This window comes from Chiloscyllium plagiosum, chromosome 38 (assembly GCF_004010195.1).
Source record: "Chiloscyllium plagiosum isolate BGI_BamShark_2017 chromosome 38, ASM401019v2, whole genome shotgun sequence".
In the NCBI taxonomy this organism is placed as follows: domain Eukaryota; kingdom Metazoa; phylum Chordata; class Chondrichthyes; order Orectolobiformes; family Hemiscylliidae; genus Chiloscyllium; species Chiloscyllium plagiosum.
Genome location: NC_057747.1, coordinates 24,794,646 through 24,813,061, shown reverse-complemented (window position 1 = coordinate 24,813,061; position 18,416 = coordinate 24,794,646). Strand labels below are relative to the sequence as shown.

The 18,416-nt window shown below is 42.4% G+C and overlaps 1 pseudogene; it reads left to right on the top strand.

The window, feature by feature from the left end:
• The first annotated feature begins 2,556 nt into the window (after window positions 1-2,556).
• Window positions 2,557-2,656, top strand: LOC122541956 (annotated as a pseudogene).
• Window positions 2,657-18,416: the final 15,760 nt, after the last annotated feature.

Here is an 18,416-nt window from a genome sequence, read left to right as displayed (position 1 = left end):
TTGGCCGCGCTAAATTGCCCCATAGCATCTAGGTAGATTAGGTATGGGAAATGTGGGGCTACAGGAATAGGGTAGGGGAGGTGTGTCTGGGTGGGCTGCTCCTCAGAGGTTCAGTGTGGACTTGATGGGCCAAATAGCCTGCTTCCACATCAGAGGGATTCTATTAAAAACTAACTGTTGTTGGGTCTAATGGAGGCATTCAAAGGGGCATGGTAAGGTTATTTGGAGCTGCACAGGATTTTAGAGAGACCATGTCTGGAGTACTGTTTGCAGCTCTGGTCTCTGCACTATAGGACGGATATTATTGCACTGGAAGCGCATTTGCCAGGATGTTGCCTGAATTCATCCATTTGTTATTCATTCAGTTTGAGGAGATCACCAAACATTCTATCCACATACCCCTCTGCCTTGCAGATGCACAAAAGGGACTGCAGCTGCTAAACTTCCAAAACTCAAAGTTCAAACTTGTACAGCCAATGAGACTTCCTACGGATATGTTTACCTGTGACATATCACAACTCATACACTCCACTTAGCCACACTGACCTGTAACCTTAATAACTATCTATTGTGATTTTTTTCCCCCTTATTCATTCATGGGATGAGTGTGTCACTGGCTAAGCAGCATTTATTGCCCATCCCTAATTGCCCCAGAGGGCAGTTAAGAGTCAGCCACATTGCTGTGGGGCTGGAGTCACATGTAGGCCAGACCAGGTAAGATGTCAGTTTCCTTCCCTAAAGGGCATTAGTGAACCAGATGGGTTTTTCCGACAATCGATAATGGATCATTAAACTCCTATTTCCATATATCTTATTGAATTCAGTTTTGACCATCTACCCTGGTGGATTTGAACTCAGGTCCCCAGAACATTACCTGGGTCTCTGGATTAACAATCTAGTGACAATACCACTAAAACATTGCCTCCCCAAACTGCTATTAGAATAGTAGAAACAGTCCTCAACAATCAGCATCGTTCCCCCTCCATCGCAAAGGAAGACCCAACCATAGAGACAGCTACCAGGCCAGATACTGTTCTCATGCTGCTTTCAGTCTCTCAAACTGCTCTCTTCTCTAGGTGATGCTTACTGCCTGGGTCAGGACCATCACCTCAGCCACTCCTCGCTGGAATTTAGAAAAAAAACCAAGAGGTGATCTCATTGAAACATACAAGATTCTGAAGGGGCTCAACACGATAGTCACTGTGACGTTGACATGGGGCACAGTCAGAGGAAAAGAGCAGTTAGGTCTGAGATGAGGAGGAATGTTGTGCATCTTTAGAATTCTCTACCCTAGAGGATTGTGGATGCTGCAACGTTGAGTCCATTTAGGGCTTGGGTGAACAGATATTTGAGCTCTAATGGAATAAGGGGTTATGGGGAGTGGGCAAGAAAATGGAGTTGAAACTCAAGACTGACAATAGTTAATACAAGTGGCGGAGCAAGCTTAAGGAACTGAAAGGATTACTCCAGCTCCTATTTCTGGTGCTCTGTGGTTAATATGGTGGGTGTTGAGCATGCATTGCCTTCAAGAGGGGGCTGGAGTGGTCCCTGACTTGGATAGAGATTGCATTCCATTGGCGCTAAGTGTCTTGTTAGAGAACACTTGGTTAATGTGATCTTCGAAATTCATTCTAATAACCTGAAGGGATTGGAAAGGAATTTTTCAGTGTATTTTACTGACTTTGTATTTTTGATTTCTTTCTCATTGTCCCTTCTCATTAGCCTTGTACTTTCTGAGGAGCAGAGGTGGAAGTGTCATGTTCTCATGCATCAACCATCAATTAATTGGCTTCAATTTTATAATGATGCAATTGCCCAGCAGGGGGTGCCATGCTGCAGAGTTAGCATGGTGATTAATTCTGTAAGCTCCTGGCCAGAGTTCATGGGTTCAACAAGTTAGAGCTGAAAATGTGTTGCTGGAGAAGCGCAGCAGGTCAGGCAGCATCCAGGGAACAGGAGAATCGACGTTTCGGGCATAAGCCCTTCTTCAGGAATGAGGAAAGTTTGTCCAGCAGGCTAAGATAAAAGGTAGGGAGGAGGGACTTGGGGGAGGGACGTCGGAAATGTGATAGGTGGAAAGAGGTCAAGGTGAGGGTGATAGGTCAGACGGGGGTGGGGCTTGGTGGAGTGGGAGGGGGAGTTGAAGTGTTGAGCCACAGGGTGGTTGGGTTGGTTGGTCCGGGTGTCCCAGAGGTGTTCTCTGAAACGCTCCGCAAGTAGCCGGCCTGTCTCCCCAATATAGAGGAGGCCACATCGGGTGCAGAGGATGCAATAGATGATGTGTGTGGAGGTGCAGGTGAATCTGTGGCGGATATGGAAGTTTTCTTTGGAGCCTGATCTCCAGCATCTGCAGACCTCACTTTCTCCTCAACAAGTTAGAACATGGCAATTAAATACAGGCCTTAAAAACCGACCTTATGAAAGCTGCACTTTCCCTACACCATGATTACGCACCTCACACTCACTCAGAATGTCTCTGTCTTTCACCACCTCAATTCTATTAATCTTCACCTCTTTGGATTCAGTGGATTGTGCACAGACTCCCAGTCACCAATTCTGCTCACTTCAGTCATAAAAAAAATGAATGACACAGAGACGGTTAGCATGGACCCTGCACAAGGATGATGCAAAAATTGATGAAGGATTCTGTTTTATGTTTGTAGGTATTGTCGCTGCCTCTGTGCCAGAACATCTGGGCTCAAAACCCATGTCAAGGCATGTTGGCCACAGGGGTGTGTCATCACATCTCCAAACAGGTTGGATTTTTGATAAAAAAACTATCTCTGGATGACTTCACACATATCACATGATGTATACTCTACTTGACCAAACTGACCTGCCATTGTGTAACTTTAGAAATGATAAGTAACCTTGCTCCTCTAACCAACAACTGCACCCCCACACTCCTCCTATTGGTCATCTCCATACTCCTGCTATTGGTCAACCCCACACTCCTGCTGTCAGTCATCCCTACACTTCTCCTATTGATCATCACCACACTCCTATTGGTCATCCCCACAATCCACCTATTGGTCACCCCACACTCCCCCTATTGGTCACCCCCACACTCCCCTATTGGTCATCGCCACATTCTTGCTATTGGTCTTCCCCACAATCCTGCTATTGGTCACACAACATGCCCATCCTCATGGTGTCTCATTTTAGCACAGTGCGTCGTTAACCTTAGGTATAATTTGGCTGACAGTTAAATAAATTTGTTTTTGCTGTAATTTGTTTTTATATCACTGATAAACATAAAATGCTCAAAGGAATTGAAAAATGTTTATGTCAGCTCCCCAAGGATTGATCTCTCCTATACTATCTCGCGACAATGCCCTTAAAATTAATTTTTAATTGCTGGAAGCTCTAGAATCAGAGATTGATATTAATACTGATAAGGATTAACAAATTGGGGATGGGAAATAAATAAATAATAATGTCATAAAGTGCTGGAGAAACTCAGCAGGTGTGGCAGCATCTGTAGAGAGAGAAACAGAGTTAAGGTTCTGAGATAAGCATTGTTTTTCTTCAGAACAGGGAAATAATTGCAGGCCTAGCCAGTGACTTACACATCCCATTGACAAATCATCAAAATTAAACCACAGCACAATGCAATCCTTTCTACACTAACACTGAGGCAAACCCATCTATTGAAATCGACACATAACTTCCATTACCAATACGATTACTCTGAAAATCTCTGCCCTTCTTCCTGATTCCTTTCACGACTCCTGCTCTGGTTGACTGTCAGAACTCTAATCATTTGTGCAATTTTGGCATCATTTTTCCAAGCCCCTGCTCCCTTTCCAAATTTTCTCCACATCCTTAAATGTTTGCTCAGAGCTGAACTCTTCACAGATTTGTCGCGGTACTGAAGGCCATTCGGCCCCTTTGTGTCTGCATTGGCTCTCTGAGCATATTCATTGAGCACCATTCTGCTGCCTTTTCCCTGTAACCCTGCACCTTGTTTCTATGTAGGTAACCATCCAGTACCCTCATGAATGCCTCAACTGAACCAGCCTCCACCGATACTTCCAGACCCTAACTACTTGCTGCATGAAAAAGATTTTTGTCATCTCATATTTGAGATTTTTCAATCTTCAAATGAACAAACATTCTGACTCTTGCTGAGGCAATTATTTCCATTCAGCTTCCTGAAGTGTCCTGGGAAATTTTGCACTGATTAAGGTTTGGCTCAGGCAACTGTTCACAAGAAGCAAAACACTGGAATGTCATGCTCCAGAAAATTTGATAGCCCTTACAGATGTCAGAGTGCATTTGTCACTTAAACATGTATGTTATATACTTACACACAAGGATAAAATTCAGGCTCATCACCAAAACATTAGGAGAGGTTGCAAAAAAGATATTTTTGGGCCTGTGGGCCCTACAAGCCTCTCACATGACACCAGGTTATTAGTCCAACAGCTTTGTTTGAAATCATAAGGTTTCGGAGCACTGCCCCTTCTTCAGGTGAAGACACCTATGTACCTGTGAAATTCTGTGCTGCAAATCACAGCATGCTTTCAAGAAGGAATTAGATGTAGTTTATAGGGCTAGAGGGATCAAAGGGAATGGGGAGAAAGCAGGAACAGGGGACTGAGTTGGGTGATCAGCCATGACCATATTAAATGGCAGAACAGGCTCAAAGGACCGAATGGCTGCTCCTGCTTCTACTTTCCATGTTTCGATAAGAACACACCTCTGAGCCTCCTGAACCTCTATTGAAACTTTTGCCCATGGTTTGAATCCCATTATACCGCCCTATTCCTGAAACCTCTTCCCAATCTCTTCCATTCTTTTAATTCAGACTATTGCGTGTAAATTTCCCCATCTTCCCAACCTCCATTTCACACCTCACCTGCAAGGCAGTGTCTTCAACAGTGTGGCACTCCCTTGGTGCTGAATAGGGAACCTCTGATCTGCTTTTCAGTGCTCAACAGTCTCTGGAGTATCTTCAACTCACAACCTTCTGACTGTGAGGTGGGAGAGTGACATCCCGAAGCTAAAGATGAGACTCAAAAACCCTAATAGGACCCCTTGAGACAATATACCTGTTAGACTGAAAATGATTTTGGTTCTCAAAAGTACAATGCAGTGATGTAAATCATAAAGAAATGAATAAATTCATACAAAAAAAGTCATAAATTCACTGTCACCCACTGAATGCTATGAAAAATTACTATTGCTAATATTAAACTCAGCAGTCAGTTTCTCTCATACAACACTGAAATGCTACAGATTCAATTTAACATTACAATGTGATTTTTAATACATATATATTTATAAAATTCTAGAAGCTGCCAGTTGATTTAAAATTATTTTGCTTTCTAGCTGCTAGTCTGAAAGCACGACAAATCTTTTTCAATCCCCTCTCCTCTCTATTTCCCTCTGTCAGGTATCTCTGTTATAATTGAGCTGAATTTCAAACTCAGCTCCCAAATGTAAACTAAGTCTAGACCTGGCATGGAATGAAAACTCTCACCTGCACCTCTTAGACAAGTATCTGTCAGGAACCATTTTTGCAAACATACGCTGCTTGGAGCTCAGATATCAAAACAAACACTTGCCTTCCCTCAAATTGCCAATCATTTTCCACATTTCAGAACAAGATCAAGGTAGATTGTCCTGAAATAAACCTCATGACTAGTTTGTACTGAAGGATTTGGGGAGTGGTACAGTGGCTCAGTGGTTAGCACTGCTGCCCCACAGCGCCAGGGACCCAGGTTCGATTCTACCCTCGGGTGACTGTCTGTGTGGAGTTTACACATTCCGCCTGTGTCTGAGTGGGTTTCCTCCTGGTGCTCTGGTTTCCTCCCTCAGTCCAAAGCTGAGCAGGTTAGGTTAGATTAGATTAGATTCCCTACAGTGTGGAAACAGGCCCTTCAGCCCAACCAGTCCACCCTCCGAAGAGTAACCCACCCCAATTAGTCATTTCCCTCTGACTAATGCACTTAGCACTATGGGCAATTTAACATGGCCGATTCACCTAACCGGCACATCTTTGGACTGTGGGAGGAAACCGGAGCACCCAGAGGAAACCCACACAGACATGGGGAGAATGTGCAAACTCCACACAGACAGCCGCCCGAGGCTGGAATTGAACCTGGGGCCCTGGTGCTGTGAGGCAGCGTTGCTAACCACTGGGCCATGATAAATTGCCTATAGTGTCCATGGATGTGCAGGCTGGGTGGGTTAGCCGTGGGAAATGCAGGATTACAGGGATGAGGTGGGTCTGGGTGGGATGATGATTGGTTAGTCAGTGTGGACTCGATGGGCTGAATAGCCTGCTTCCAAGCTGCAGGGCTTCTATGATTACCATCATGATCTCCCTTGGCCACCCCATTCAGAAAGTCCCCTTCCACGTCACCCACTATCCTGACCTGGAAATCCATTCATTCAGTGTAGCTGGGTTAAAATTCTAGAACTCCCTCCCTAACACCATGACCACCCCAAAGACTGCAGCAGTTCAAGAAGGCAGCTCCCCTCTGCCTTCTCAATGGCAACTAGAGTTGGGCAATAAATGTTGACCCAGCCAGAGACACTCACATCCCATGATTGAATTTTTTAAAAAGCGCGTCTTGCTTTCTACATTTCTCCATCTACATCCATCAACTCTGCACCATCTCAGTGTGACAGAAAATCTCTGGTGTGTGGTCAGTTAGCTCATTTGGTTGGGCAACTGCTTTGAATGTTAGAATGACACCCACAACAGAGGTTCAACTTGAACAGTGGCTAGCATTTACCATGAAGAATATTCCTTCTGAGCTTCTCCCCTCCCCTGAGACATGGTGACTCTCAAGTTAAACCACTACCAGTTATTTTTCTATTGAGAGGGCAGCCCTATGGTGTGGTAAAATTATGGGCAACCAAACCTTTAGTCACCAATAAGCTGTGATGTCCTCCAGTTCAATATCAAACAGCCTGGGATTCTCACCTTCAAACCCTAGCACAAACTGCACAATACTTCCATCTCCTTCTCTGGCCACTGTCTATGCTTGGCGCAAATCTTGGAGTTCTTAGCGAGTCTTGAGAAGATTTGTAGCTCAGTTTGAGGATCTGGATGTAGGTTTGCTCCCTCTGCTGTAAGGTTCATTTCCAGGCGTTTCGTCACCCTACTAGGTAACATCTTCAGTGGGCCTCTGGGCAAAGCACTGTTGATAGTTCCTGCTTTCTATTTTTTGGGTTGGTGATGTCATTTCCTATGGTGACATCATTTTGTGTGGTGATGTCATTTCCTGTTCTTTTTCTCAGGAAAACATAGGGTCTAACTCGATGTGTTTGTTGATAGAGTTCCGGTTGGAATGCCATGCTTCTTGTGTTCTATCTGAGTCTGAGTTGAATGTTTGACCCCAAAAGTAAACTTTGACTACACACGTCTCCATCATTACATACCCTCCTGTCTCCTTTCAAACATTCGATGCTGATATTCTCATCCATGTACTTGTCACATTCTGATTTACCTCATTGGCAATCAGCTAGGTGCCTTGTGAGGGGTATATGGGAATATTGTTGTATATCAGCTGATGCACGGTCCTTCACAGAAGAAAGATCTACTTTGAGTGGGCAAGGAAACGTTGACGATCGGGATGTCTTGACTGCTCCAGCCTTCAGCCACCATTGATACCACATGGATACCTTCCACATGAGTCGTTGTTGAGGGCATGTTTTGGATTGCACTTTCTGGTTCCTCCCCTCAGACCTTGCCATCATGGGTGGCCCTGCCTAGAGTGGAGAGCTCCCCAGCAGCATTGTGCGTGGGATCAACGGGAACACTTGACCCTCTGCCACTCAGCTGGGTGGAAAATCCTTGGAAAAATCTAATTGACCTCACCCTGCACTGTCCTGGCTGGCTCCTCAGCCTCCACACACTTCAGCTCATACACAATATTGCAGCCCGTATCCTTGGAACCTGCAGTAAGTCACATCCATCATCTTCTGGAAGATCTACATTGGTCTCAGATTATCCAGTCCCAGTTGAGGACTGTTAGTAGTTGTGCCTTTTGACTATCTGGGGCTGATCTTTGGAAATACCGACATGAACACCTCTGCTTCACCACCGTCCTCTGACTTTTCAATTGTTCTTTCATGAATTTTGGGCATCAGTGACAGGGCTAGGATTTCTAGGGGTTTGCCCAGGCTATTTCACAAGGCAGTTAATAATCAACCACTGTGGATCAGACCAGGTAAGGACAGCATCTTTCATTCCATAAAGTATATTAGTGAGCCAGATGGATTTTCAAATAATAATCAGTGTATATCATCATGAACTTTGTATTGTAGATTTATTCATTCAGTTTAAATCCACCAGCTGCTGTGGCAGGATTTGAAGCCCTCAAAGGTCAGCTTGAGTCTCCTGATTGCTAATGAATACCTCTATGCCATCTCTCCACTATCTCAAAAAAACCTTACTTCTGTGAGCAAGTTTGTGGCCCGTCCTCCTCACAGCTCCTCCCGTTTGCTCAGTCTGTGCTTTAACATGTTTCAGTTTGCAGATTACAGAGTCGGTACAGTGCAGTAGGAAGCCTAGGTAAAAATCATGACTGCAGATGCTGGAAACCAGATTCTGGATCAGTGGTGCTGGAAGAGCACAGCAATTCAGGCAGCATCCGAGGACAGGCAAAATCGACGTTTCGGGCGAAAGCCCTTCTGATGAAGGGCTTTTGCCCGAAATGTCGATTTTGCCTGTCCTTGGATGCTGCCTGAATTGCTGTGCTCTTCCAGCACCACTGATCCAGAAGCAGTAGGAAGCCTTTCAGCCCATTGCATTTGCAGGGCTGTCCAACTGCATTTGTTTCGTTTTCAGATGATTCCATTTTGATTGAGCCTGCCTGGACTGTGAGTCGGTGCATTCCGGACCTTAATTACACGCTATCTGAAAAGGTTCCTCCTCATGTCATTTCTGCAAATTATTTGAAGTCTTTGCCCTTCTCATTCTCAATCCCTTAATGAATGGGGCAAGTTTCTCCCTATCTACTCCATCCAGAGCCCTCATGATTTTGACCATCTCTATCAAATGTCTCTCCCCCCACCCTTCTTTTCTCTATGCAAAGCTTCTCCATCCTTGTAACTGTAGTTCCTCATCACTGGAATTCATTTCCTGCACTCTCTCATACCTTCACAACATTCCAAAAGTGTGGTTCCTAGAATATTGACCACAAATCTTAAAATTGTGCCCTGTACGCCAATGTCTGTGTCATTAGTGCAAATAAAAGTCTGAAAACTGACTCTGGGAAATACCATTAGAAACCTTTGTCTTGACGAAAAACCATTTATTATGGAGAGAAAGCAGAGTTAACGTTTCAGTTCCTAAGAAGGTTCAAAGGAACCAAATTGGTAAAAACAAGGACTGCAGATGCTGGAAACCAGAGTTTAGATTAGAGTGGTGCTGGAAGAGCACAGCAGGTCAGGCAGCATCCAAAGAGCAGGAAAATTGACGTTTCGGGCAAAAGCCCTTCATCAGGAATAGAGGCGGGGTGCCTGCAGAGTGGGGAGATAAATGAGAGGGGGTTGGGGGCTCAGCACCATCCCCATGACCTGTCCTACCGGCCTATCTTCTTTTCCACCTATCCACTCCACCTGATCAGGTTGAGATGGAGAGTCCTTCGTGATAACCGAGGTCAGTGCAGGAACTGAACCTACACTGTTGGTCACACCAACCAGCTATCCAACCAACTGGGCTAACAACATGTCAACAGCATTGGCCTGTTATCTCTCCAAAACAAAATCATCCCAAGTACCCTGTATATATCAATGCTCCTGAGGGTCCTGCCATTAACTGTGTACTTTCCTCTTGGATTTGACCTCCCAGAATGCATCACCTCGGACATGTCCAGATTAAACTCCATCTGCCACTTCTCTACCAAACTTTCCAACTGACCTATATGCTGCTGTATCCGTTGATAACATTCCTCATTACCCTCAACTCCACCAGTTTCCATGCCATCTGCAAACTTACTAATCAGACCACCTACATTTTCGTCCAAATCATGTATACATATTATAAACAACAGAGGTCCCAGCACAGATGCTTGCTGAATACCACTAGTCACAGAACCCCAGTCATAAAACCACTCCTCCACGACCATCCTTTGTCTGGAAGCCAATTTTGTACCCAACTTAGCAACTCACTGTGGATCTGGTACAACTTAATCTTCTAGACTCAAAAGTGTGGCACTAGAAAAGCACAGCTCGTCAGGCAGCATCTAAGGAGCAGGAGAGTCGATGTTTTGAGCATAAACTCTTCATCAGCACATTCCTGATGAAGAACTTATGTTTAAAATGTCGACTCTCCTGCTCCTCGGATGCTACCTAACTGACTACGTTTTCCAGCACCACACGTTTCAACCCTGATCTCCAGCACCTGCAGTCCTCACTTTCTCCTAGTTACTGTGAAGCTTCTTCTGAGGATTCCCACCTTGAAGAAGTTCTCCTCCTCTCTCTACAAGGAGCACTTCCTGATGAAGAGCTTATGACTGAAACGCCAACTCTCCTACTCCTCGGGTGTTGCCTGACTGGCTGTGCTTTTTCAGCACCATACTCTCGACTCTGATCTCCAGCACCTGCAGTCCTCACTTTCTCCTAGTTAATCTTCTAGACTAGCCATTGCATGTAACTAAACAAACATGATCAGTTCTGGCATTTAGTTCTGTCTAGCTGTCACCTTGGATTAGTTCCTTCTCTAATTTCTTTCCCAATCTGCTAAATAAAAACATATTTACAATGCTAATGACTCATTGGGTAAGAGATTTATGCTATCCCAAAATACATTGTTAATGAGACCATTCTGAAAGCATTGATTGAGAAAAGAAAAAATAGCAATCATATCAAACTTCAAGTGCTACTCTTGTAATTAATTACTTGGAAAATCTGTGACTTCTTTTGCAGTTAAATATGACACGCAGCAAGATCAGACAAATGGCAAATAACCAATTACTCCTTATTATTGGTGTGACTGGGGGAGGAGGTTGATTAGGTAAGCTCCATGCTCGATTTGAAAAATGCAGTGGAATTTTTAACATTCACTTGGACCATCAGAGCAGAAATGTTGTCTCAGGTTAATGTTTCATTGATGGAACAGCAACACTGACAATGCAGCATTCCAGCACCCATGAACTGGGGTATTGGCCAGGAGTAAATCTTTGGCATTGTTCTCAAAGCCATAAGATGACTGTGAAGTGCGTTTTCACACCTGCACAATCTCCTCTGGAGCTTTGTGGTTAGCTCAGTTGGTTGGACATCTGGTTTGTCAATACAGAATAAAGCCAAAGGTGCAGGGTCAGTTCCTGCACTGACTGAGGTTACCATGAGGGACTCTCCTTCTCAACCTCTCCCCTCACCCTGAGGTGTGGTGACCCTCAGGTTAAACGGGCATCAGTTGTCTCTATCCAATGACAGAACATCCCTTTTGTCTCTACAATATGGCAACTTTACTAATCCAAAGCTTTAAATAATGGTGGGAGAGGCTAAAATTTTGTTTCCATCACTTGGCTGACCAGTAATATTTCCCACTCTTACTGTCTGCCATTGATATGTGATGGAAAGATTTGCAAATTGCTTTAAAAGTATACAAAATACTAATCTATTTGGCCGCCTTATGAAAGCAACTTTAAGAAAATACCAAATAATGTAGATGCACTAAGTGTTCCCAGTATTTGTCTAACCATGGGCACAATTGTAATTATGAATTGGAAAACCATTCGGGGCCGAGGTAAGTGATCTGCTGTGGTGGATGGTTAGTGATTACATAGTCATTGAGTATGACATAGTGATAAAAACAGACACAGGCCATTTGGTCCATCAAATCTAGACTAAAGTTCATGTTCCACATAAGCTTCCTCCCTTGTTCATCTAACCCCGTCAATACTTCATCCCTTTCTCCCATATATTCCTGTCCAGTTTCACCTTCATGCGTTAGTGCTATTTATCTCAACTACTCCTTCTTGTAGCAAGCTCAATGTTTTTCACTATTCCCTCGGTAAAGAATTCTCCCGAATTCCTTATTGCATTTATTAGTGATAGTTTTATACTTTTGGACTCTTGTTCTGGTCTCCCCTGAATGTGAAAAGATCTATTTTACAATCTCCCTATCAAGCCATTTCATAAAATGTAATGCCTCTATCACGTCTCAGTTGCTTCCAGAACATTCTCAGCAAAGTTGCAGCATTTGGGTGACAGATCGTTAAATATGACGAAGATGTGAAGTCATGGAGTTTGTGGCAGGATGGCTCCCATAAATTTTAAATAGTCTGTACAAACTGTCATAAACAGAGACAAACCCGCCATCCAGATGGGCAGGGGCATCAGGCACAGGGCAGCAGTCCACGTTGCTCTCCGAGTCAAGCAATTCACCACCCAGCTTGAACATTTATCGCCAATCCTTCATTACTATTGGGTTAAAATCCTAGAACTCCTCAGAACAGTACAGTAGGTGTACCTACAACAACAGTTGAAGATGGTGGATCTTCTCAAGAGTAAATCAGGTTGGGAATATAGTGAATGACCTCAATTTGCATTCAGACAAAAATCCAGTAAGTACTTATGCTGTGGAGCAGACATTTCTGGAGTATGTTCAGGATGGTTTTCTAGAACAGTGTGTCAATACATAGTACAGAAGTAGGCCATTTGATCCAGTGAGTCTGTCCTGCCATTCAATGTGATTATGCCTGATCTGAAAATCATCAACACCATTTTCCTGCCCTTTCCCCATTACCCTTCATTCCCCATTACCCATCATTCCCCATTACCCATCATTCTCCATTACCCTTCAATCTCCATTACCCATCATTCCCCATTACCCTCATTCCCCATTACCTATCATTCCACATTACCCTTCATTCCACATTACCCTTCATTCCCCATTACCCTTCATTCCCTTTCTGATTAAACATCTGTTTACCTCAGCCTTGAGTATATTTAATAGCCCAGTCTCTGCAGTAAGGAATTCTATCGATTCACTACATATCCAGAGAAGAAATTTCTCCTCAGACTGTCTTAAATGAATAATCCCTTACTCTGAGATTATGTCCTCCGGTCCTTGCCTCTCTCACAAGGGGAAAAAACCCTTCAGCATCAACCTGAATGAGTCCTCTAAGAATCTTGTATTTTTTAATAAGCTTGCATCTCATTTTTCTTAGCTCCAATAAGTACAGACAGAACTAACTCAATGTCTCCTCATAAGACATTCCTTCCACATCCAGAATCAACCTAGTGAACCTTTTCTTGATCTGCTTCCAATGCCAGGATATCTTTCCTTAGATGAAGAGAATCAAAACTGCTCACCACTAAGTGTAGTCTAACTAGCGTCTTGTATAGTTTAGCAAAGCTCCCCTGCTTTTATGTTCCATTGCCTTTGAAATAACATCCAACAATTCATTTACTTTCTTTATTACCCACTGAACTTGAATGCTAGCTTTTTATGATTTATGCATGAGGACTTCCAAATTCCTCTGTTCCACAGCTTTCTACAGTCTTTCTCCATTTTAAGTATGAATCTTCTCCTCTATTCCTCCTGCCAAAGTGCATAATTTCATACTTTCCCTCATTATATTCCATCTGCTATGTTTTAGTCCATTCAGTTAATCTGTCTCTTCACACTCTTGTTGTCAACCTCCCAAATTACTTTCCCACCTACTTTTGTGTTATCTACAAATCAGGTATAGTATATTCATTTCCCTCATCTGAGTCATTAATGCACATTCTAAATAATTGTGATCCCAATACTGATCTGTGTGGCACTCAGATTGTTACAGTTTGCCATCCTGACCATGATCCTTTGTCCCAACTCTGTTTTCTATTAGTTAGTCAATCTTTTATCCAGGTTTATATAATACCTGACCAACATAGATTCTGAATTTATTAAGTATCCTAATTTATCAAATTCCTTTTGGAAAATCCAAATATTTTCCATTTCCTGATTTATTTTTATCTATCCTGCTTGTTACTTCCTCAAAGAATTCCTATTAATTTCTCAGCCATGATCTTCATGAAACCATGCTGATTTCTCCTTATGCAAACTTTATATTTCTAATTGCTTTGTTATTATATCCTTTAAGACATGCACCTACATTTTACCAACAGTAGATGTTAAGCTAACTGTCCTAATCTGATTTTCTACCTCCTTCCTTTTTTTTCAATTAAGGTGTTACTTTTGCAGTTTTCCAATCCTCTAGGAATTTTCCGGATGCTAAGGATTCTTGACAGATTACTACCAGTGCTTGATTTAATTCTCTCATGGGATATCGATGTCACTGCCTGCGCCAATATTTATTGCCAGTGAGAGTGGGCTGCCTTCTTGAACTGCTGTTGTCCACGTGTTGTAGGTAGACCCACAATTCCATGTGGGAGGGAGTTTCAGGATTTTGACCCAGCGACAGTGAAAGAACGGCGATATATTTCCAACTCAGGATGGTGAGTGGCTTGGAGAGGAGCCTGCAGCTGGTTGTGTTCCCAATTATCTGCTGCCCTTGGTGGAAGTGGTTGTAGGTTTGGAAGGTGCTGTCTGAGAATCTTTGGTGATTTTCTGCAGTGCATCTTGTAGATAATACACACTGCTGCTACTGAGCGTTAGTGATGGAGGGAGTGAATGTTTGTGGATGTGGTGCCAATTAAGCAGGCTGCCTTGTCCTGGATAGTGTCAAGCTTTTTAAATGTTGTTGGAGCTGCCCCCATCCAGGCAAGTGGGGAGTATTCCATCACACTCCTGACTTGTACCTTGCAGATGGTGTTTAGGCTTTGAGAAGTCAGAAGGTGGATTACTCACTACAGTATTCCCAGCCTCTGACCTGCTCTTGTAGCCACTGTGTTTATACAATGAGTCCAGTTGAGTTTCAGGTCAATGGTAATGTTCAGGATGTTGACGGTGGAGGATTTATTGATGGTAAAGCCAGTGAACATCAAGGGGCAGTGGTTAGATTGTCTCTTAAAGGAGATGGGCATTTCCTAGCAGTTGTGTGGCACCAATATTACTTGCCACTTATCAGCCCACTCCCAGATATTGTTAAGATCTTGTTTTCTTTGGACATAGACTGCTGAGGAGTCATGATTGGTGCCGAACATTGTGCAATTGTTGGCGAATGTCCCCACTTCTGACCTTACGATGGCAGGAAAGTCATTAATGAAGCAGCTGAAGGTGGTTGAGCCGAGGACACTACCCTGAGGAACGCCTGCTGAGATGTCCTGGAGCTGAAAAGACTGCTATCTGTCATTCACTATTTTTGTAGTTACCTGTGTTACTGTCCGAGGAAGCAACCTAATCATTCAAGGGGGCTTATTGGTCTTTAGCACCAGAAGTTTCTCCAGTGCTTTTACTGATAGACATAGTATTTATTTCCTCTTTCATCTCTGACCATTGTCCTTTTTTTTGGAATGAGAGAAGTGTTTTCTACCATTAAGATTGTTCCAAAATATTTATTCAAATGCTCTGTCACTTCCCCGTTCCCCATTGTAATTTCCTCAGTGTCTCTAAGGGGCATATTTTAACTTTGACCTATCTCTTCCCACTTGTCTATTTAATGAAGCTTTTACTGTACATCTTTATGTTACTTGGTAATTCACCTTCAAAGTTTATTTTGTCCTTCTTTATTTATGTTGGTTATTTTATGTTGGTTTTCAGAAAATTTCCCAATACTTTAGCTTACCACTATTTTGTGCCACATTGTATATTGTTTCTTTCAATTTGATAGTATCCTTAACTTCCTTAGTTAACTATGGTTTGTTTATCCACTTCCTAGAGTCCTTCTTCCACACTGGGATAGATCTTTGTTGTGAATCATTCATGATAATATTAGATATCTGCCATTATTGTCTTTCCTGCTAAGCTCTTTTCCCAGAACACTACAGCCAACACTGACCTTGTTATTTTGTAATGCACTTTTTAAAAAGTTTATCACAGTTGTTTCTCCTCCAAGTTTCTAACTTTCAAATTAAATGTTAAATTCTGTGGTGCTGAGGTCATTGTTTCCTCAGGGATTTTTCACTTTGATCATTTATTAAATCTGCTTCACTACACATTACTAGAATAGCCTGATCACCAGTTGATCCACAATATATTGCTTGTGGAAACTGTTCCAAATACACTCTATGAATTGTTCCTTGTGGCTACCTCTGCCAATTCGATTTGTCCAATGTGCATGAAGATTAAAGTACGAGACATGAAAGCTCAGTCATTGAGTATGCTTGAATTACAGGTTGACAGATCTTATGAACCAATGTCATAAAGTTATATAGGATTGAGTGAGGGGAAAAAAGCGTTGTGGTGGATGCTCAACCATAATCATACTGACTGCAGATTAGGCTTGATGAATTGAATTACTCTTCTAGGGTGTGAATTCTGTCATTAACAATTCAAAAAGATGAAATAACCAACATGCAAAGTCAACAGGTAAGGAAAGACCACCTGAACCTATCTCACACTCACAGCTGGAGAGTATTGATGAAACACTTCCTTAGACTACCCCCACTATAGTGTACTTTACCGCAGTTGAATTTAATGGGGCATATATGGGTGGCTTGCGGTCATGTTTTAGAGCCAACACTAGCAGATCTGTTGCGATGGGTTTTTTTCTAGAGGGACCCCTTAACTACTTTGTTTAAGCCTCTTGTACATTTGGTGTTAGTGTGGTTGCTAAGGGACCATTTTTATTGCTTGATGTGGGACTTTGTGTATCTACACAGAGGGAATTGGAGTCCGTTTTGCCGTACTCATATGAGGAAAAGAAATGTTTCCATTGAAAGCCATTCCTAATTTTGATTTAATCTGATTTCCCTGAACAGTACTGAGGGACTGTTATGTTGCTGAAGGTGCATTCTTTCAGATGAGATGCCAATCAAAGACCCTGTCTGAATTTTTTGCTGGTTGGAATGACATTTAAAGATTCTCCCTTACGATTTAAAGAATTCTACTGTGGTTCTAACTCAACCAGCACTGGCAAAAGTAGATTGATTGATCATTTGTCTCAAGAGTGAGATCTTGCTGCGTACAAGCAGGTTTCTAACGTTGCCTACCCGATGGCCACCACGATCAAAAGTAATTTGCTGTGCATCAAACACTTGATATGATGTCATCATGAGCGGTACAAACATTAGTCTTTCTTTGATGAAGAGGTAATACTATGGATAGAACAAGGAGGTACACACGGAACTGTGGTAAGGTTTGATTCCAGCCTCGGGTGACTGTCTGTGTGGAGTTTGCACATTCTCCTTGTGTCTGCGTGGGTTTCCTCCAGGTCCTCCCACAGTCGAAAGATGTGCAGTTCAGGTGAATTGGCCATGCTAAATTGTCCATAGTGTTAGGTGCATGAGTCAGGGGGAAATGGGTCTGGATGGGTTACTCTTCGGAGGGTCGGTGTGGACCTGTTGGGTCAAAGGGCCTGTTTCCACACTGTAGGGAATCTAATCTAATCTAATCTAATTCATGATGGCAATGAGGCTCAGAATAATTTGATTTGTGGAGAATCTGCCCAAAAGAAGAGAAGATTGGAAGAAAAGAAATATCATTCTGAGAATGTAACTGAGGGAAAATTACAAAAGAAAATTTGTAATTTTTTTTACAAATTTTTACAAAATTACAAAAAAATTACTAATTGAGTTCAAAAGCAATGCAGGTGCCGTGTAAGAGAAAGGAAAGCAAAAGAATTTTATTGCTGTCAAAGTATTTTAATATAGTTCATTTAAACTTATTTTAGATTGTAATGCATTATGCATTTCAATTGATGGCTTTAGCATGTATATCAACATCTCATTAAGAGTTTGTTATGCATTTCAACATGAACAATATATCTTTTTTGCTTTATGAATACTAAATTTATGTCATTTATTCATATTTAATATTTCAAACAATATGCATTACATTCTTATAATGCATGTTCTGCGAGTATATTTATGTTTGTGTTTTACTTGTACTGTGAGTGAAACAATGTACCTTGTGACATGCCTATGATTGGCTAGGGCAACATTCATGATTCACAGTGTTTTGCTATTGTGTTTTTAGTATTACTTCTTGTTGTTCACCATTGTTAAAGCTGTTGATCATCAGGAATGGGAAATTTTCTGTTTTAAGTTCCCAGTCTCCTCATCAAGCAGCCCTAATTAAGGTGCAGAAATGCAGAGTAAACCTTATTGAACTTTGACCCAACAAGTTTTCTTACAGTCTGATCACTTAACAAAAGTTTCACATTGCTTTGAAGCTAAACCTGCTTTACATCAATGTAAAACTAGAGCATAATTTTGGAATGAACTGGCACCAAAAAAGGAGTGGAGGGACACTACCTTCTCCAGAGAATTTTACTTCACGTTTTTTACTAGTGGGTTAGGCTGGATCAAAATAGGTCGAGGGGCTAAATGGCCTATAGTTGTGGCTTTGTCTTGGTGTTTATAGCAATGCATATCACGAACGGGACGGGTCTGAATCTGTGCAA